At 45.6% G+C, this 21,554-nt stretch overlaps 1 pseudogene; it reads left to right on the top strand.

The window, feature by feature from the left end:
* Positions 1-1,381: 1,381 nt before the first annotated feature.
* LOC136135017 (small nuclear ribonucleoprotein Sm D2 pseudogene) lies at positions 1,382-1,731 on the top strand (annotated as a pseudogene).
* The last annotated feature ends 19,823 nt before the right edge of the window (positions 1,732-21,554 follow it).

Here is a 21,554-nt window from a genome sequence, read left to right as displayed (position 1 = left end):
GAACATCTTTTCATATTCTTTTTGGCCATTTGTACATCTTCTTTGGAGAAGTACCTATTTCAGGTCCAGAGGTAGATATTACTATTAGCTTCATTTTCTAAATTAAGGAATTGAGGCCAAACTGGTTTGGGAACCGAGGTGACCAGATAGCAGAGCCAGTGAATAAGAATGCCCCACTTTGGGCTTCCTTGGTGGCTCAGTGGTTAAGAATCCGCCTGCCAATGCAGGGGACACAGGTTCGAGCCCTGGTCCAGGAAGATCCCACATGCCGCGGAGCAGCTAAGCCCGTGCGCCACAATTACTGAGCCTGCGCTCTAGAGCACGCAAGCCACAACTACTGAGCCCACGTGCCGCAACTACTGAAGCCCGCGCGCCTAGAGCCTGTGCTCTGCAACAAGAGAAGCCACCACAACGAGAAGCCTGTGCACCGCAACGAAGAGTAGCCTCTGCTCGCCACAACCAGAAAAAGCCCGTGCGCAGCAACAAAGACCCAACACAGCCAAAATAAATAAATAAATAAATTTATAAATTAAAAAAAAAAAAAAGAATGCCCCACTTTGCATTAGATTTGTGGAAAGGGAGTTATGAACACCCTCCACCAAGATTCCGTAGACTTCACATTCGGAATTCTGCCTGGGACGGTGAGTCTAGTACAAGATGAGGTGTGCGATTCTCAGTTTAAGCTCGGACAAATGAATGAAGCAACTACAAGTCCCTTCAGAGCTTCCTTCGCCTCAAAAGAAACAACTTTATCACACAAGAATTCATAATTCAGCCTCAGATTCTGTGTGCACCCCAGGACCGCTCCAGAGCATGCCCCACCCTCTGCAAGCTGAGGCCGCCTGCCTAGTGCCTTAAGGGCCACCGGTGAAAGCCTGGATGTCTAGTCAGGGTTGTTATTACATCTGGATCAATTCTTAATCTTTCAGTTTAGCTTTGAGCTGCTTGGTGACCTCTGACAGATCAGGTATAAATCATTCTACCCTGCCCAGGTAAGAGGCATCACGCCAGCTGTGGCCCCATGATATCTGAGATTTTCTTGGAGGCCAGACCTCTTCTAAAGGTGGTGCGTGGTTCTCAGCCATGACCAGTTCAAAGGCAGGCAGATTCCTTGGCTTTAGTGAAAGATGAAATCAACAACAGCATGTCAACTCCGTCTTTGCTCTAGGTAGAAAGAGGCCATGGATTGCATCCATTGACAAAGTATCTGAGTGCTGGGAGTCACTTTCTGGGACGCCATGAGGCTAATCTACATTATTGATCTAGTTCAGAATTTGTACTTTTAGAATTCAGGGAAGCAGGCAGTGAAAAGTGAAAAGAGGACGAAGCGACGCAGAGGAGACAGTAGCGACTTGAGAGCGTGGCCACCAGTGCCACCAGCATGAGCCTCCCCAACAAGCCCAAGGGTGAGATGACCCTGGCGGAGCCGTAGAAGCGGGAGGAGGAGAAGTTTAACGCATGGCCACTCTCCATGCTCACCCAGTGGGTCAAGAACAACACCCAAATGCTCAACTGCCGCAACAAGGAGCTCCTGGGCCACGTGAAGGCCTTCGACAGGCACTGCACATGGTGCTGGAGAATGTGAAAGAGTTGTGGACCGAAGTCCCCAAGAATGGTAAGGGCAAGAAGAAGTCCAAGCCAGTCGACGAGGACCACTACATCTCAAAGATGTGCCTGCGTGGGGCCTCGGTCATCGTGGCCCTGCGGAACCCGCTCATCACATGCGAGTAGGAGCCTCCTCCCGGCCGTCAGAACTTCCCCCCTCATTCTGCGAAGACCTGCCGTTTGTGCTGGGAATAATAAAGTCATGTGTTTTTTCTAAAAAAAAAAAAGAAAGAAAGAAAAAGAAATACTTAGTGATCGCCTCGTATGGGTTAAGAATGGAATCAACACCATCACATAATAAACCATTTAATCTCTCCAGCCATCCCATGAATTGATTATTATTGTCACCATTGTCTTACAGGGAGCAATTTTATTTTTTTTAACTTTTTATTTTATATTGGTGTATGGCTGGTTAACAGTGTTGTGAGAGTTTCAGGTGCAACTCAGTTATACATGTATCCATTTCCCCCCAAACTCCCCTCTGCAGGGAGGAATTTTAGTTCTGAGAGCTAAATGGCCTTACTGAGGTCATAGGGCTAGTAAGGGCTGAGGCTAAAATCCAAATCTATCAGACTTTTATTCCTATGCTCTTTCTCATCTCAAAACCTCAATAAGTCTTTATTTTCTGCCTCACTCTTCCCAGGAGTTCCTCTCTCCAAATCCACGTGGAAGAATAGAAAAGTCTTTGTAGCCGAAGAGACCCAAGTTCAAGTATGGACTGGGCTAATACCTAGGTGCGACCCGCTTCACTTCACTTCATCAGTTTTCTCATTTGCAAAATGGAATTGTTGTGAGGATAGACTGAGTCAAAAGAAATGAGAGCAGCTTGAGAATTGTGTCTTCTAGAAAATTTCTTTGTTGAGTTACACACATTTTCAAGAAGGTTCTTAAAGATGACACAACGTTAAGACCAAAAAGGATGCGTATTTAGTGGTGAAATTTTAGAAACCAGGGCAGTTCCTTAAGTAGGTCATAAGAAAGCACCTTAAATTACATCTCATGGGTAACCTCGCATAATACACGGGCAGACATGTGCTAAGGTTGGCAGGGTCCTAATTACTGAAGAGAAAAGATTCATACTTTGTCTCGTAGGTGATCTAGTATCCCTGGAAAGAAAGCGATTGAAATCTCAGCATTCTGTCTGCCGGGACTTGTTACCAATGGAAAAGATAGTCTGATTTCTGATTTGTTTATTTTGATCAAATAGCATTGAATGATCAATGCTATTTGATCATTCTGGCTCCCAGGCAAAGAGAAAGCTCTTTTTGGCCAACTAGGGCTAAAAGAACCTGATGAATGGTAAATCTATCTGCCTGCGAAGTCCCATCAGATCCACAGTTCACATTAAGCAAGATGGAGAGAGGTCAACAGAGCTTTGTTTTTCTGATGAGAAACCATGACCCAACCTTCATTTTCTCTTCTGTTCATAGACCCTTTCTTTTCTCTTGTACCACTTTCTCTTGCTTTTTCATGTTTGAGTCAATCAGTCAATCAGCAAACCAATCAGCCTGCAGGGAAGTGGTGCTGTATACTAATAGCAGGAACGGTGGTATTAACAGCGGTGATGGTGGCAGGAATTGTAGTAGTAGTAGTAGCAAAATAATAACTTCACTTGAGTGCTTACTATGTGCCAGGCACCATTCTAATCCTCTAACATTTCAATCTATTATTATCCCAGAGGAGCTCATTACTTTTTGCACTGTCACACAGCTGGATAGTGGTGGAGTTGGGTTTGAAGCCAGGTCTGAGTCTAGACCCCTCACTCTTGCCCACCCACTGTGCCTTGCAATCTAAGATGAGTGGATTTGAAGTCAGACTAATGCAAGATCAAATTCTACCATTTCCCAGCAGTGTGACCCCTCTGAGTGTCCTCATCTGCAAAATGGCATTCATAAAACCTACCTTCGCAGGTTGCTGTTAGCATCAGAGTGTACATATATCGCACACCTAGTACCAAGCACTTACCTTATGTGAGGGCCTGCCCCTCCTGTTAGGCTTAATGGGTAAGGGAATAGATTCTGAGGTCAGTATTTGAGGTTCAAATGCTGGAACCACCACGTCTAGGTGCTTAGTGTCTCTGTGCCTCTATTTTCTCGTCTGAAAATGGAGCCGTTGTGTAAGTGGGATTACGGGGGGCACGCAACACAATAACATCTATAAAGCATTTACCAGAGTGTCTGATGAATAAGAAGAGCTCAAGCAACATGGATTTTTATCAGTATTATCATCTGATCCTCCACCTCCTGAAGAGCACCTGGCTTGATGTATCTGGATGAATGCATTTGAATGAACGCTAGGCTCGACAAGGGTAGCCCGTAACGCACTCCTTTCCAATTCAGGATTAGTATATGCATTCTGCCCATCTCACTGGATGCCTCCCTGGTGTTACATTCACCTGGTTACTCTGTTCCTCACCTCCCTAGGAAGGTGTCTCTGTGTAGTGCCCCCATGAAGAGGACGCTGCTGTGATGGATGGTTCTGTTGGAACTGCAGGGCATTGACAAACGCCAGCTTCATACATCACAGAGCCATCAGGACTGGTACTCTGATAATGTATTATGTGAATGCATCATCAGAACGCTGTCACCCTGGTGATGGATTCAGCAACAGATGGGGCTGTCATAAGAAGGAAGGAGAAGAGAGTGTAGGAGGAAGGGAAAACCTCTAGTTGATGAAGAGGAGGTCTTAACAATGAGCTACAAAGTGCCCCAACCTGTCTGGCTGATAAATGCTAAGAGGGTCCTGGGGATGGGAAAGGTGGCAGGGTACCACCGTGGATGCATGATTAGCCTGAACACCTGGGACCTTGGGGTCTAGTCATGACTCATCTCACGACTCCTACTAAGCCCTCGTGACCTTCTCTCATCCACAAAGTTGAGTATGCTATGGAGTACTGCTGAAAAGTGAGGTACAGTACTAAAGGGCTTTACATCAACGATCTTAATTTAATCCACAAAATTACCACATACTATAGGCATTACTAAAATTATCCTCAATATTCATATAGGAAACTGAAGCTTAAAGAGTTTAAATAACCTACCCAAGAACAAGTATAGGGAACAGATTCAAACACCAGCTGTCAGACTTCCAAGCCTATAGGATAAACCACTATGTTATTATGACCCAGCCCTTATGTAAATTAAGGGACTCTACAAAGGCTTGATCTCATTATGACCAGTATACAAGTCCACCCTGAGTACTAACTATTGAACTGCAAAGTCCGTTGTCCATGCCTCAGCTTTTTAAAGATGGGCAGACTCTTGAAAACCCTGAATTCTTAAACATTTTTCTCTCCAAATATGAGGAATTCCTATGTCAACATGCTAGAATGGTATTATTACAATGTCTTAGAGTATCATCTTCAGAAGATTCTCCATAGCTTTCATGTCTGGCATTGAATAGCAGTGGCCATGAGGGCAGGACATATTATAGTATTTGAGGGAAATATGTTTACGGTGTTCAAACTCCTCACCTCCCCTGGGACTTACACAGCCAACCAGTTTGAGCCTACATGGAACAAGGTCTTGTTTGTCCAACTGCAATAGTGACCAGACAATAAATAAATCAGAGCAGCCCTCATGGTGCAGCTACTTACACACGAAGGACAGGAGTGTCAGAAGGCTGTGTGGCCTTCAGGAAAACCATGGAACTTGGAGTCAGAACACTTGGCTTATTGACTCACTAACCTCATAACTGTAGGCAAAACATTTTTGTTTCTCATCAGTCTCCTAACCTTTAAAAAGGAAATCTCTAAGCTGAACTGTCACTGAGGTTTCCTCCAATTCTGCATCCTATGATTCTCTGAGCGTTAAGCTCCGCACTCACCTCGTGTGCAAACTTCCAGACTAGAGCAAAGGCTACCAAAACACTAGTGGAACGAAGTGCCTAACCCATCAAGTTGCAGCTACTAGCATGCACGAAGTGAAAGTGCTAACTCGACAGATTTGGATATTCACCCTGTAATGGTGAGGTTTAATTTCAGCAGAGAGGTTCCATATCACATAACGGTGTATCATTGCACTATGTTTTACTTCCCTTAGCAAATAAAGTATACAGGAAAAAAAAAAAAATGAAAGGAACATACATTGTTTTATTGTCTTGTGAAATTGCTGGGTTTCAAGCCAATAGAATGCCTTGATGCTCAAGTTCTCCAGGGTGATACAAAGTGCAGTGCATCTCTGTTTGGGAAGCTAAATTTAATAAACAGAGTAATCCCCTGGCAGGCCCTGGGATTTTTCTAATATCCTGATGGTGTCAAGGGAGAAGGGCTTGAGATGTGAAAAATAGCATAAGACCTTACAACCAAGACTTACTAGAAAGAGTCGCCCTTTAATTGAGGCATCTGCTTTTTGCATGTTGTGGTGCTGAACTGGAAATCACATTAATTGTGTGTGCGTTGTCCATGAGCCTTGGGGTGGGTGCTGTGTACAAGTCGTCGTGCTGAACCAGAAGCCTCTAAATCCAGTGTTGCACAGGCCAGTCTTAGGACACAAAGATCCCTGTCTTTTCTCAGCTATCAAGACGTCCTCATCCTATACCCCTTCAGGGTATTTTAAATACACACTGATAAAATTTCTGCCAAAACATCTTATCAGATTACAACAGCAACAGTAATGATCATCATCGTCATCTTGCATTGTACTGTATACAAAACTTATACTTCTTATTATATGTTAGTCCTATAATAATGCCTCTGTAGAAAATGTCTCTGGAACTGTCTGTACTAAGTCAAGTTCCCTAGGAGCACAGCCGGAGTTGGAGGGTGATTCTTACACAAGTGATGTATTAATGCAGTACTCACAAGGGGAAGAGAGGTAGGGCAGGGAAAAAACCCAGACAAGGATGAGGAGACCACATTCAGTGTGATCCCACGGGAAGCCTTGAAGCACAGTGGTACCGCCGAGTTGGTTCCACCTTGAGACAAGGGACCATCCTTTTAGTACCACTATGTCAGTCAGCTGCTGGCTGTGGTCTTCCCAGAGGAAAGGATACCTCTGGGAAAGGAAAGGTGACTCCCTTCAGACCCCGGGGCAATTCTCCAAAAGAGGGCAGCCACTGCCACTCCCAGGATCTGGGAGATGGGCATACCAGCACGGTAAAGAGAAACCTAACCTGACCCCAAAAGCACCTATGACACTGTAAGTGCTTCACCCAGATTCTGGGATTCCTTCTACCATTTTCTTATACCCTGTTCCAGTTAACTGCTGCAAAAAAAAGTCACCCCCAAACCTTAGCGGCTTAAGAACCATCATTTATTTTGCTCCTGGTTCTGCAGCCCGGGCAGGGCACAGCATGGGAGGCCCATCCTGGCTCCGTGCAGCGTCAGGCGGGTGACTCAACCAGGAGATCCGCTTCCAGGAAGTCTCACTCACATGGTTGGCAAAGTAGGGCTGGCTGTTAGTAGGAGCTTCACCGGGGCTGAGGGCTGGAGTTCTTGATTCGCCTCTACATGTCTCCACGTGGCCTGAGCTGCTTTAAAGCATTGTGGCTGGTTCTGAGGGCAAGTGTTCCGAGAGAGAGCTCTATAACTTCGTATGTCCCAGCCTCATAAGTCACGTAGCATTGCTTCTGCTGTTGTCTGTTCAACATGGCAGTCACTATTGCCTCAAGTTAATAGACTATCTGTAGCTCTTCAAGGGGAGTAGTAAAATCCTTGAAGAGTTTAAGGGATGGGAAATACTGCTGTGGCCATTTTGGGGAAATACGATTTTGGAACATAATCCCCTCACCGACTTCTGTGTACTTTCTCTTTTTATGTATATTTATTTTTGGCTGTGTTGGGTCTTCGTTTCTGTGCGAGGGCTTTCTCTAGTTGCGGTGAGCGGGGGCTCCTCTTCATCGCGGTGCGCGGGCCTCTCACTATCGCGGCCTTTCTTGTTGCGGAGCACAGGCTCCGGACGCAAAGGCTCAGTAGTTGCAGCTCACGGGCCTAGTTGCTCCGCGGCATGTGGGATCCTCCCAGACCAGGGCTCGGACCTGTGTCCCCTGCATTGGCAGGCAGATTCTCAACCACTGCACCACCAGGGAAGTCCTGTGTGCTTTCTTTTTAATGGCTGACACTTGTGACTCTCTTTGGAGAACTGCAAAGAGATCCAGGAGTGTCCGGGAATGTAGCCCTCCTAGGTCTGGGCAGGAGTATGAAAGCTCCTTGTTGCAATGAGAGGCAAACTCAGAGATGCAAGATAATTCCGGAGCTTCTGTGCAGGATTAGGCCCAGGCTGTGGCTTCACTGAAGTCACACCCTTAGTTGGTGTCCTCCCCGCCTTACCCTGCTGCCCCCACTCCTTCTGCCAGCACCATTTCTGTATCATCTGCAGATAAATCCTCATCTCAGAATCTGCTTCTGAGGACCCTCACCTAAGACAACCTCTCTCTTAGGAAGTCATTATACGTATTCACAAGGTCATTTATCTATTATTTAGACAAGTATCACTTTGTAATCTCCTGTTTCATCATCATTTATCTTGATGCTTGATTTCCCAAGCACTGGATGGTACTGTATGTATCTTATTTATCTCCATTTCCTCCCAGTTCTGAAAAATCAGGTGGGAATGAACCCTGTTCAACACTTAACACTGGTGCCAGCCACTCTTAACCTCTTTGCGGTCATTATCCCGCCTAATTCTGAAAACAACCCTTATGAAGAAGCTATTATTGGATCATCCTCATTTTATAAATAAGGACTGTGATGTTCAAAGAAGCTTCCCTGAGATTCCTCAGCTGGGGAGTAGCACAGAGTGTGGATCTGACTATCTGCTTCGTTCCAGAGTCCTCACCTTTATACTAAGCCAAGATGCCTTCTGGCAGTTAAGATCGGCAAGTCATTTTTATTCTCTTTCTTTTGCCCCAAGTCAATTTTTTAAGGTGGTGTGATGATGGAAATATTTTTAATAATAGTAAAATAAATTCTCGGTCACATGAAAATAGCCTGCTCTATTCTGTAGTCAAAGTCTATGGCAGGAGAAGCCACTGGGGGCGGGGAGGTGATTCCGCATACGATCCAGTGACCTAAGAAGAGGCTATCTTCCAATGAGAGTGGAGTGGAAAGTTACCAGGAAAGGGATCTGGCCCTGGTGAACCAAAGAAAATACAAATTGTCTGCCAAGTGAAGCCACGTTTTTCTTTTCTGATTTTCTAGCTGGCTACCTCACTCGCTGCTTTTTCTGCAACAAGCACCTCTACAACTGTGATGGTGACGGGATGGCGGGGGGGGGGGGGGTGATATGCTCTAGCCTGATGCCTCATCTCAAGCGTCAGCCTCCCAATCCGAAAAACTGAGGTGTCAGTTCCAGAAATTGCTGTCTTCAGAATTGACATTGTTGGAGCACTGTGGCTCTTGACAGAGAAAAGAACCCCATATGAATCTCCCAGTGTAACTGACAGGCCATTCCAAATTATGAAGAACCTGGGTATTGGAGACAGACAGACCCGGGTTTGATTCCCGGTTCCTACAACCTACCCACCGTGTCACTTTAACCTTGGAAGCCTCAGCTTCCTCTTCTGGAAGATTGGGGTTTGTGATGTAAAGGTAAACGGGACAGTGGATACTCATCAATTGAGTATTTGGAGCATTTTGAGCTGTTGTTATTGTTTTTGCTAGTCACCATTGTTATTAGTCATAAGGCCATTCTAGATTCAAAATCATCAGCTGCACTTCTACTTAAATGAAAAGTCCAAATTAATTTGATTTTCCCTTAAACCCTTTTGGCTATAATTTTTCTTATCCCTAATAACCTCTCATCTTACAACTCTCCTTCCCCCCAGTAAACACACACACACACACACACACGCCAACTTGTGGGCGTCATTAAATGATATTATCCAAGCCAGTTGTTGGTGTCTACAGTTTCTTCCGGGTAAGTATTACAGCAGCCAGTCAGTGACAGGGCTGCAGTTAAAGCTGCAAGGAAACGATCACCTGAAAGGCAGCACGTGATTATTTTTTTTGAAATGATTGCAGTGCCTTACATCTCTGTGGTTCATTAGCATTTATCATATTCCTTTGGCATTCATCATATCACATGACCCTCTCAACATCCTACGTGGTAGGTACAACTACTAGGCAAAATGACTTGCCCAAGGTCACACAGCCAGCCACAAAGCGGGAGAGCTCAGGCTCAGACCTAATTGCATCTGCTTCCAAACCTGGTGCCCTTTCCACTCTACCTTTTTGCCTGCTAGCATTGTCTGAGCATTTAACAGGAGACACTCCTCCCATGGCTGGCTGATTCTAGGGCAGATCAATAATAACCCAGCAGATCCCATCAGGCATTGCTGAGTTTAAGATGTTGAAGCAGAAAGAGTTTGGGGGAGAGAAGCAAGTCCCCTCCCCACCGCCACTCCAGGAGCCTGACACACATCCCTGTGCTCAAAGATGTCACCATTAATGTCCTTTCCCCCAGAAGATTCAGGCAGGGGAGCTGGGTAAATCCATCATGGCCCTGAACATAATGTTGATGAATGATCTCATTAACCTGGCAGCGTGTCGCACGTCAACAGCAGCCCTGATCCTTTGCACGAAGCCTGGCTTAGCATCCTCATCTTCCTCCCCCATCTCTAATGATAGTCCCATCCCCACGGCTGAGTCCCCCAGCCCGGCCATGCACTGGGTTATGGTGCCTCACATAATCACTGCCCTCCCTACACACAAGCCTGGGAGCTGGTTAGTATCAACTTCTATCATATAGAGACACTGAGAAACAGAGGAATTAGATGATTTTTCCAAGTTCCAAGGGACTTCAGTTCACATCTGGCTGACCCCAAAGCCCTGTTCTTATCTCAACCCAGTACCAACTTTTCTAGACTCTTTAGCAGTTCGCAAAGCCCTTTTTATCCATTATCTCATTCAGTCACCCAACCAACCCTATGGGGCAGACTTTCTCACAACACGACTTGGTAAGAAACTTGACAAACTGGTTTAAAATGTGTATATAAGGATGAAACTTCAAAAATAGCTAAGGACATTTGGGAGGTTAAAAAAGGGGAGAGAGGGTGACTCACCCAACCTGTTATTATGACATCTTACAAAAACCATAGTAATATAAACAAGATGGTACTGACACAAAAACAAAGAGGCCACTGGGACAGGATATATAGTACATGACAGAGAGCTAGAGGAAGAGAGAGAGAGAGAGAGTCATTTGACATATGATAAAAGTAGAATCACAAATCTGTGGAGGAAAATAACGGATTACTTTATAAACATTTAGGCTATTCGGCAATTATTACACATATAATAAATTTATTTATAGAGAAGGTTGAATCACGACCGCATACCATGCACAAAAACAAGCTCCAAATACATTCAAGGTATGCCTTTCCTATTTAAACAAAAGTAAAATGTAAATAGTTTTGTGACCTCAGGAGATAGAGTGATTTCTTAGGTGGAGCCTCAAAAGCACAAATTTTGGGCGGGGGTATTACTGAATTTTTTAACTCCATGACAAATTTAAGACCTGTTTTCAAGGAAGGACATCAATGACAGCTGGCCACTGGGAGAAGATATTGTCAATATCAGAGAAGGAGAAAAGAAATTGACGAGAATGAGTGTGCTAGGAGGCCACAACTCCCAGTATTTAGGGAAATAAAAGTGAAAGCAACAATGAGATGGCATTTTATACCCTTCAGATGGGCAAAAATTCTCTCTGGGGAGGATATTCTGTATGGGGAAATGGCAACTCTCGCTGTATCACCAATGACAGTATAAATTCCTACAGTTCCCCAAACTGGCAGTATTAGAGTAACGAGGCTCTATTGCCTATGATCCAGCAAACCAACTCTTGTATACATATTCTGGAGAAATCCTTACAGAGGTCCATGAGGAAACACATAGGAGGACAATCAATTCAGCTTTGCTTGGGGTAGCGTGGTTGGAAGAAACCTAGATGTCCATCTCTAGGGAAACAGATAAATCTGGTATAAGGGATTGTGAAATACCATGAAGCATTCGGAAGTATGATGTAGATTTACACATGGGAACAAGGATGGATCTCACATACAACACTGAGCCAATCAGAAAAGGAGAATTAAAACACAATGCCATGTATGCAAATTTTCAAAAACACCCACCCAAAGCAAAATCCAATGATGCACACATATCCAACTAAATATCGGAACACTAGAGTGGCAAGTCATACAGTTAGACAATATAGAGAGTGCCTGTGAATTGGGAGAAAAAGAGGAGGGTGGGGATGATAAAGGGATAAATAATAAAATAAAATCGGATCAGTGCAAAATCTGATTCTAACAGTATGTCATAGATTGAAAGGGATCAAGTTTGTTGTGTGCACGTGAAGTACAGGAATCAGGTGTTGAAAAGAAGTGGAGGGTGGCAGGGGAGACAAAGAAACAGGAAATATTAGATCCTCACCACCCACCTAAAAAAGAAAAGAGAGTAAAAACTGGAGGCTCAAGGGTTTCAATAAAGGAAGAACTGAGGCAAAGAAGAACTATTTTCGGGGCAGTTTTAGAAGAGCGTCAGAGAGAATCATACCGGAGGCTTGGGAGTCTATCACTCAAGCTGTACATGACAGGAAAGAGAATGCAGTGACTGTGGGCCAGGTCAGCACACAGGGACCTGCCAGTCTCTGGCTAGAATTATCCCTAGCAAAGCCACTGAGAGAAAAACCAGTGTCCTGGGAAGATTAAAGAAAGCCTCTGGGGCCCATGGAGCCTTCTCCTTCAATTAAGTCAGGTGCATCCATACCCTGAAGCTAAGTCACCTCAAGTTTTTCATATAAGATGGACTTGGAACGCAAATGACCTTGGTTTGCCTCCCTACTCCATCAATTCCTAGTATTGTAGTCTTGGACCGATTCTTAGCCTCTCTGAGCAGAATGGAGATAATCACAGTTGCTACTCCTAAGAGCCACGATGCTTAATTGATATGATCCATGCAAACGTTAACATAGTGCTTGACATGTAGAAAACGTTTGTTCAGAAATTGAGGTTGGGGCGATGGGGTTGGGGGAAGGCTGCAATCTGCAACTGTTATATTTTTATTATAATCACAGCCCGGTCGTTCGATGTTCCTGGAAACCCCCTGCATTAGGTAGGAGGGGTCCTGGATCCGAACCCCCAGCTTTCCCACCAATTTTCTGGGAGGTCTTGAACAATCCCCCTTAAACTCATGGGCCTCAGCCTCCTCCGTGGCCAGTGGACTGGCTCATTCTCTCCTGCTGCCTTGCTGGGCAGCCCTCAGAGTCCTGGCCTGGCGGTCAGAAGGAAGACTATGGAGCAGCCATCCTTTCAGGGTCAAGAGCTTTACATTAATATTTCTGCCACTAAGTCGGGTGAAATCATGATAAAAATGCCATTTGCAGGGCTTCCCTGGTGGCGCAGTGGTTGAGAGTCCGCCTGCCGATGCACGGGACACGGGTTCGTGCCCCGGTCCGGGAGGATCCCACATGCCGCGGAGCGGCTGGGCCCGTGAGCCATGGCCGCTGAGCCTGCGCGTCCGGAGCCTGTGCTCCGCAGCGGGAGAGGCCACAACAGTGAGAGGCCCGCGTACCACAAAAAAATTTTTTAAAAAGCCATTTGCAGGTGAAGATCATTTCACACTTTAGACAACCCGAGGACACATAGGCATTGTTATTATTTATTGTTTTTATTAGGATTATTCCATTCTACAGACGAAAAACTAAGGATCGAGATTGTTGATGGGGACTTGTCCAAAGTCACAGGGGGGCAATATAAGAGCTGAGATTGAAACGTTTGAAGCTCTGTTCCTGCCTGCTGGACGATGTTCCTGGTGAAAGATAGAAAGGAGCTGGAAGCTGAGTCTGGAGATGCAGGAGAGCAGAGGCAGGTGTGAAAGGCTGGGACTGGAAGGCACGCAGGGCAGGTGCTCTAAGCGCTGACCCCAGGCACTGACTGTAGTGTCTCTGCCTGTGTAAACGGGGTGGGTGAGGGCTGGGACTGACAGAGCTGGTGACACTCCGAGGTGTTCTGTATTGCTCTTAAAGAGGCAGAATGACAGCGCAGGAACAAGATCTGTAACAGAGCACACCTCCCAGAAACCCATCCGTGGGAGCAAGGGGAGGTCAGCCCGGTGCTAAGAGAGGGGTGTGAAGAGTCAGGAGAGATGACCACATACGTCTAGCAACCAAGTCACCGACGACTGGAAAAAAATGCACAATGTGAGAGTTGTGAGTTAGGTTTTATTTGGGGCAAAATGAGGACTATAGCCCGGGAGGTGGCATCTCAGATAGCTCTGAGAAACTGCTCCAAAGAGGTGTGGGGGAGGAAGGTCAGTATATATGCGATTTTGGTGAAGGGAGAGTGCATGCAATCAAGCACATAGTTTTTGCAGAAGGTTTGCTGCTGGTCTCAGAGAGTTACTGCTGGTCACGAGGAGCAGACATCACCGTGAAGGATTTTAGTGCATTTCTAGATGCAAGAATTGGGCTCATAAAATCTTCTCCTGAAAATATCTAACTATCTGAAGACCTGTTGTCCCAGTTTTTCCCAGAGCACAGAGTGCCTCATTCCTGATCTCCACCCTGAACTCCTTTCAGGGGGTGTTGAAGGTCAGCAGCTGCAGCAGCTCATGACTGAATCCTTGTAGAGGCAGGTGGCAAGTGACTTGACATCACCACTGTGTGTCCCCTTTGACCCTCTGCCTTGCCCATCAGTCCCTTCAGCTCCAGTCCCATCAGCATTTATGGCTCCAGGTAACCCACTTTGTCACATACGAACGTCATACCAAGAAGAGGCAGTTTACCTCGTCTTTGAAGCATTGTCCTCCCAACAGTATTATGGGACACGTCCACCTCCCAGCATGGCTCTGAGGACTCACTGAGCATTCATTTAGCACGATCCCTAGAACACAGTCAGCACTTAATAAAGGGAGGCAGCTCTTACTATTACTGGTGAAGAAAAGCAAGTAGGTTGAATCATGAAAGACACCCCACCCCTCCACCCAGAGGCTCAGGTTGCCTTACAATGCGATGATCAGTGTTCCCTGTCCCAGAAGGAGGAGACCAGCTTCCCACAGGATTGATACACGACACTTGTTAAAGAACTGCGGGCAGAATTCATTCATGGGCTCTATCGTGATAGGTGAAGGGACCATGAGATGGGGTTTTGCAGAGATTGGGCTCAACTACAAATGCAACAAGGGAAAAATAGGAATTGATAGCCAAGGAGTAGTGTGGGGCTCACTGAATGGAAAATTACGAAGAGGAAATACCAGGGTGGGGAGAATTCTGGTGAAACCGACCTAACAGGGTTCTTGCTGAAAGCAGGCCAGGGTGATCAGACATCACCTGGGGGATGGGGGGGGGTGTGAGGAATTTGACTGGATATCGAGAGTGGTCAGTTATTGAGGATGGGGGATTCTGGCTAAGCTGATTCATCAGGATTCCTCTTAAAACTGGACAGTGCAGAGATGAACACAGAGGCCCCAAAGTCCGGACTAGTTGAGAAGAGAATTCAGAGGAGCCTGACTAGTTTGGTCAAGGAGAGAGTCTTTGTCACTGCTCCCCACTCCCCACACCCTCATACATCCAAAACGTTTCCCCCAGAATCCCAAAATCAGCTTCACCCAAGGCATTTGGGTGCAAATACATACTAAGTGCGCTTGCCAAAAATTCCTCGCAGGGCTGGCCTATATGTCCAGATCTTCTGGCACCAATTTGTGCTTTGTTTGACCCCAAGCCTTAAAAATGAGAGTTCCTCAAATTTCTCCAAGCTTAAATTTGTTGCCACAGAGACTCACTTCAACCTCCCTGCTGGGACACCGCCATGTTTGGCTCCCAGGGACCCACTGCACAGAGACTGATCTAAATGGAAAACATAAGGCCTTCGCTTGTCAGATCCACAAACCCAGGCCTGTTGCAGGGCTTGGAGTTTTCATGGAAACCTGCTTTCAAGTGCTGGAATGCATGGCTCTGAGGACTCACTGAGCATTCATTTAGCACGATCCCTAGAACATAGTCAGCACTTAATAAAGGGAGCACTTAATAATATCATGGGCTGGTGGAGGGAGGGTTAAATTAGGAGTTTGGAATTAACAGATACACACTACTATATACAAAACAGATAACCAACAAGGACTTACTGTATAGCACAGAGAACTATGTTCAATATCTTGTCATGATCTATAATGGAAAAGAATCTGAAAATGAATATATATATGTATATATGTGTGTATATCTATGTATATATGTATACATAAATATAGTTAAATCACTTTGCTGTACACCTGAAACTAACACAACATTGCAAATCAACTGTACTTCAATAATAATAAATCAGGGGCTAACTTTCATCCACCTTTTATTACACACCTAGAGCTGATTTAAGGGCTTTATATTATCCTACTCACTTGATCTTCAATCCTAAGAGGGAGATACTTTTGGTGTCTCCATTTCACAGATCAGAAAACTGAGGTTTGGAAAGGGGTAGCTGATCCAACATGAGGCAGCCTTTAAAGGGTGGTGGTCCCAGCTGGCTGAACCTGGTGCTTTTACACAATATGCCGTACTGAACAGTCAAGATAGCCAGTAAAGGATGTGCACCATACTCAAAACGGCCATCAGTAATACCTCTGAGTTACAAAGAGTGTCCAGAAGAGAGAAGAAAATAATTTAGAGGAGCCAGGAGAGCAATTCTTTCACAGTGAAATTTTTACTGGGGTTAAGGTTCTGTGCAAGGGTCCTTCTGGAAAGAGGTGTGATGGTGTGTATTGGGTGTGGTGAGGGTGTGGAGAAAGTGTGTGAGGGGTCTGGAGGTGTGGGAAGAGTGGGTGGGAGAGTGAGGGGAGAGGGAAACATGAAGGAGAGACAAAGATGGGGTGAGAAATCATTGAGAGAAGTGAGTACGTAATGTGAGTGAATGGTGAATGTGTGTTTGTGGTGGGTTGTGTGAGTCTATAAACAGAGCAGTGTTAAGCTTGTGACGAGTGTGTCGGGGGGTAGAAGAGGAGGCTGGGGAGTGTGTGAATGATGTAGGTGTGTGATGAGAAGGTGATGTTTGTGATGGAGTTGGGTGTGAGGATGTTGGCATAGGCAGAGCATGAGTGTCTACAGTTGTATGGTGTGTGTGTGTGTGTGTGTGTGTGTGTGTGTGTGTGTGTGTGTGGACTTGTGCAAAGCAACCCGCCTCCTAGCCTCCTTGGCCAACCTTGTGACACCACTGATCCTGAGAACAACTAAAGATTCACCAGGGACCTGCCCCAAGTTCACACTATGTTTCATGTCTCAGCTGGGTATCACTGAAGAATGGATGCTGCAGCTTTAAGTAGCTATGGTAGAAAAGCCCGGAACAAGGCTGTCAACAGTCCCTAAGTGTGGGGAAACATTCATGGTTTAAAAAGAAGCTTTGTTTGACCACCAATTACTCCTGCTTTTGAAAATGCTTTTGCTTGCATTTGATTAAGTTTTAAAAGGGCAGCTTAATACCTTCTGCCTTGCCTGGAACTGCGATTTCCCTCTCCCTCCAAAGGGTCTCTGTGAATTCAAGCATCATCCCTCTCTCTACACTCAGACCTTGGGGATTGGGCTGGGATTCCAGGTGACAAAGCCCACCCTCTACAGGGTGGTTCTTATTAATGAGAACCCCCTTCCCTCAATCTTCCAGAAAGTTGGGCTCACTGAGGGTCAGTCAAAGGCTAGAAGCAAAGTGTATATTATCACCTACTGCAGAGATTTCAGACCTTTTCTGGGTCATGAACTCCTTGGGGAATCTGATGAAAGCCACTGACTTTCTCCCAGACATAGACACACATGTGAGAATGCACGAGAGACTTTGCATGCAACTCCTAGGGTTGATGTCTGTGATTGGACTCCCTAAAAGCAGAATCTGAGGTGGGGAGTCCTTGTGTAAGTGACTTATATGGATGGAAAACCCTTGGGACAAACTTGAAAGGAAATGAAGGTAGCAGGATGGGGCAGGGAAAGAATCTAAGCAAAGAAATGGGTTCAACTGAAGTTCAGCCTGATCCCACAAGGGGCTCTGGATCCCACAAGTAGGACCAGTGAATGGTCCCACTGTGAAGCAAAGAGGGAGATCATCTGTATCCCCCTATATTCAGTCATTGGCTATATGTCTTTTTCTTTCACGGCATTTGTAGAAAAGGCAGCATCCATTGGCCAAGGGCAATTCTCCACGGAAGGATAAATTCTCCAGTGATGTGCTGGAACCAGCTCTCACTCACCCACAGAGCTCAGTGAGGTGCATCTCATTCCAGTGCTGCATTGGGTGGCATCATCTTAGCAGTTTGGAATCAGCTACAGTGGGAGTATTTACACCACAGAAATAGGCCAAAGCTACACATCAGGGGATTTATTTCTTCTCTTGGAAACCTGGTTGTTACCAGTTACTGGCACAGCACTGTGTGTATCTTTTAATAGTTTCACCCAACACTCGTTTTGGGTGGATGCACTGCCCCAGTAAAGCACATCTGAATGGGTCCCCAACACGTCAACTACGATATCATGGACCCCCTTGAAATCAGTTAGTGGGCTCCAGCTTAAAAGTCCCTCCTAGAGAGAAATAGATTCTGACATCCCTGCCCTGACATTCAAGGCCTTTCACAATCTAGTCTCAGCCCACTTCATCCTCGTGTAGCGTCTCCTAACTGATTTCCACACATTTAGACATTTCCCTTTCAACCCGCCTTAAGCAATAATGCCAGAGCAATCGCTCTCAAACACAGATCTAACTCTGTCGCTTCCCTGCTTAAAAACTTTGCATAATTCCCTGCTGCCCAAAGGCAATAACCATTGGCAAAGCATCAATGCCGTTCAAAATCCAACCTTAATAAGCATTTGAGGCACAACTCCTATTTCGAATTCTACTCCGCACATCCTTGCTCCAGATGCATCTTTTGACTGGTTGCTCCCTCACACATCTTTAAGGCCATCTCTCTGCCTCTGCCTGTGTCTACAACACTCCTTCTCCATCTCTGCCTCAGGAATCCCTCCCCCAAAGCTCAGTGTCACCTGAACCATGTAACTTCCCTGACCATCCAGGACAAAGGCAATCGCTCCGTCCTCCTCCACATTTCCAGAACACTGTATCACACCTCATCCCTAGCCTGTTCATTTGTAATTGACGGAAGTCTCTCTCCATCATTAGCCCATGCTCTCTGCCAACGCACAGACAATGTCGTGTTCATTTCTGCGTCTTCAAAACTTAGCCGAGGGCCTGGCACACAGGAGATCCTCCAAATGCTGATTTTAGATGCAAAACACTGTTACTGGTGCTTTGAAGTCTAGGCTCCTAATCCTGAAACAAAGAGTCAGGCCATTATCCTGGGATATGTCATATGAAAGGGTGGTAGAAAGAGGAGCAGCAATGTGGTAGGGGAGGACAGAGAAATTCTGAGGGTTTTTTCTCCCCAAATCCCCTGTACTAGTGGCAGAGAGCTCCCAAAGCCATCTGATCAGCAACACAGCTGACCTAATACTGCAAGATGACTCCCCTTTGAGGAGGAAGAATGACATTTATTTCCTCTTCTGAAGGCCTACTTGTAAGGTAGACAGTTTATAGAAACTCTCCCCTGCCTGCCCCGGGGTACTTGGAGATATATTAAATAATAGAGGAGGTGAGTTTTAACGACCCACGCAGCTGTCAGCCTGTGTGTTTCCTCCCCTCTACTGGGCGGATATCTTTATGAATATAACATGTTACTTGAGATGGACTCTTTATAGGTTCTAGGTCATGGCCAAAACCTAAGTAACGTGCTTTGAGATTATTTCAATTGCTTGTAAGGAGAAATGCTTTGATATTTCCAGCTTGCTTCAGAAGGGGGATTTTTGCTGGTACGGCTTGAAGGCTATTACCTTCTGGGGAAAAAAAAATATTCTGGGGGACCTGCTGGAGCAGAAGAGTAAGGCAATGTGCTGGACCCTTGTTCACCCTGTCCTCCGCACTGGGAGGCTGCCCAAAATGGACCACATCAGTGGGATCCCTGGCTTCTGGATGGGTCAGCCAATGGCCTTCCACCCTGGCGCTCTCCATGGAAAATCACATTCGACTAACTCTGTCCTTGGACTGAAAATCACTATTCCTCTCAAAACAGCCTCCATTGCATGACGTTTTCTACCCCTTGCCCTCCAGATTTAGGAGTGGTAACCGTTCTACTATTCCTAGCTCTGGGCTACAGCACCATCCCTATGGTTCCCTAAACTTCACTCTCACTTACGGAAGTGGTCCCTTAACTAAGTCTCCTAGGACGTCCCCAACTTTTGCGTGTCACCTGTTTTGTCTTAGGGCCCTGACAGATGCAGTGTGAATGCAAATGCCAGATGAACCTTTGAATCCTGGCTCTCCCACTGCCATACGATTGGGAGCAAGGCATTTCGTGCCTGACACCTCAATGTCCGCAACTGTAAAACAAGAAAAAAATGATACCACCATGAAGGACTATCTGCGTATCAGATGAGTCTGTTTAAGGAAAGTACCCAGACAAGTCCTGGTCCCATGAAAGGGACTCGAGAAATCCAAGTTGTCTCCCTTTCACCCCATTCTCCCTGCTCCGACATTTTCCCTTGTCTCGTAACAATGGGAGGCTTTGGATGAATTAAATGCTCTTGTCCATTGCATGAGTCAGAAACAAGTAACAAAACGGAGTGATAAATTTACCTGGACCACAGACAGCAGCCTTTTTGTGCTTGTCAATAAAATGTTTAAAATAGGACTTGATTTCCTTTCACTTTAAAGAAGGTTATTAACTGGCTTAGATCTACCCAAGCAATAGAGACGTGTGTTGTCCACATTACTCACCAGGTTTTTAATCAGCATGCAGGGCTCAGCCAGCCGCCGTGGTGGGGACCGAAATGGCTCAGGGAGCTAGCTGTCTGGGTGACGAGGGGAGACAAGGGCTTCTTGCCGAAGACGTTGATAAATGGGAGAACTCAACTCCAGCCCCAGATCATCCACAGATGGTTTGCTCATTTTAATTGCTACCCGCCCCTAATCCTCCTTGCATTCCAACATTTCCAGCAGGCAAATGGAAAAGAACTCAGGACAACGAGCAGTGCCAGTGCAGCAACGGCTGCAAAGAACTATCCTTTGCCCTTAAAAGCACCAAAAATGCATTTGGTTATGCCAAGCTTGGAGAGCTAACCTCTTAGGTCCTTTCCTCTTATATGTATTTCCCAGCAACTTTTTATTTTTACATCTTTATTGGAGTATAGTTGCTTTACAATGGTGTGTTAGTTTCTGCTGTATAGCAAAGTGAATCAGCTATACATATACATATATCCCCATATCTCCTCCCTCTTGCATCTGCCTCCCATCCTCCTTCTCCCACCCCTCTAGGTGGTCACAAAACACCGAGCTGATCTCCCTGTGCTTTGCAGCTGCTTCCCACTAGCTCTCTATTTTACATTTGGTCGTGTATATATGTCCATGCCACTCTCTCACTTCATCCCAGCTTACCCTTCCCCATCCCCGTGTACGCAAATCCATTCTCTACGTCTGCGTCTTTATTCCTGTCCTGCCCCTAGGTTCTTCGGAACCTTTTTTTTTTTTTTTAGATTCCATATATATGTGTTAGCATACGGTACTTGTTTTTCTCTTTCTGACCTACTTCACTCTGTATGACAGACTCTAGGTCCATCCACCTCTCTACAAATAACTCAATTTCATTTCTTCTTATGGCTGAGTAATATTCCATTGTATATATGTGCCACATATATACAACGAGTTTATTTTTGTGTATGGTGTTAGGGAGTGTTCTAATTTCATTCTTTTACATGTAGCTGTACAGTTTTCCCAGCACCACTTATTGAAGAGGCTGTCTTTTCTCCATTGTATATTCTTGCCTCCTTTATCAAAAATAAGGTGACCATACGTTGCTAAAACAGGCTTTCTATCCTGTTCCATTGATCTATATTTCTGTTTTTGTGCAAGTACCATACTGTCTTGATTACTGTAGCTTTGTAGTATAGTCTGAGGTCCGGGAGCCTGATTCCTCCAGCTCCGTTTTTCTTTCTCAAGAT

Source organism: Phocoena phocoena, chromosome 15 (genome assembly GCF_963924675.1).
Source record: "Phocoena phocoena chromosome 15, mPhoPho1.1, whole genome shotgun sequence".
Taxonomy (NCBI): Eukaryota; Metazoa; Chordata; class Mammalia; order Artiodactyla; family Phocoenidae; genus Phocoena; species Phocoena phocoena.
This window is presented reverse-complemented; position numbering and strand designations above follow the sequence as displayed.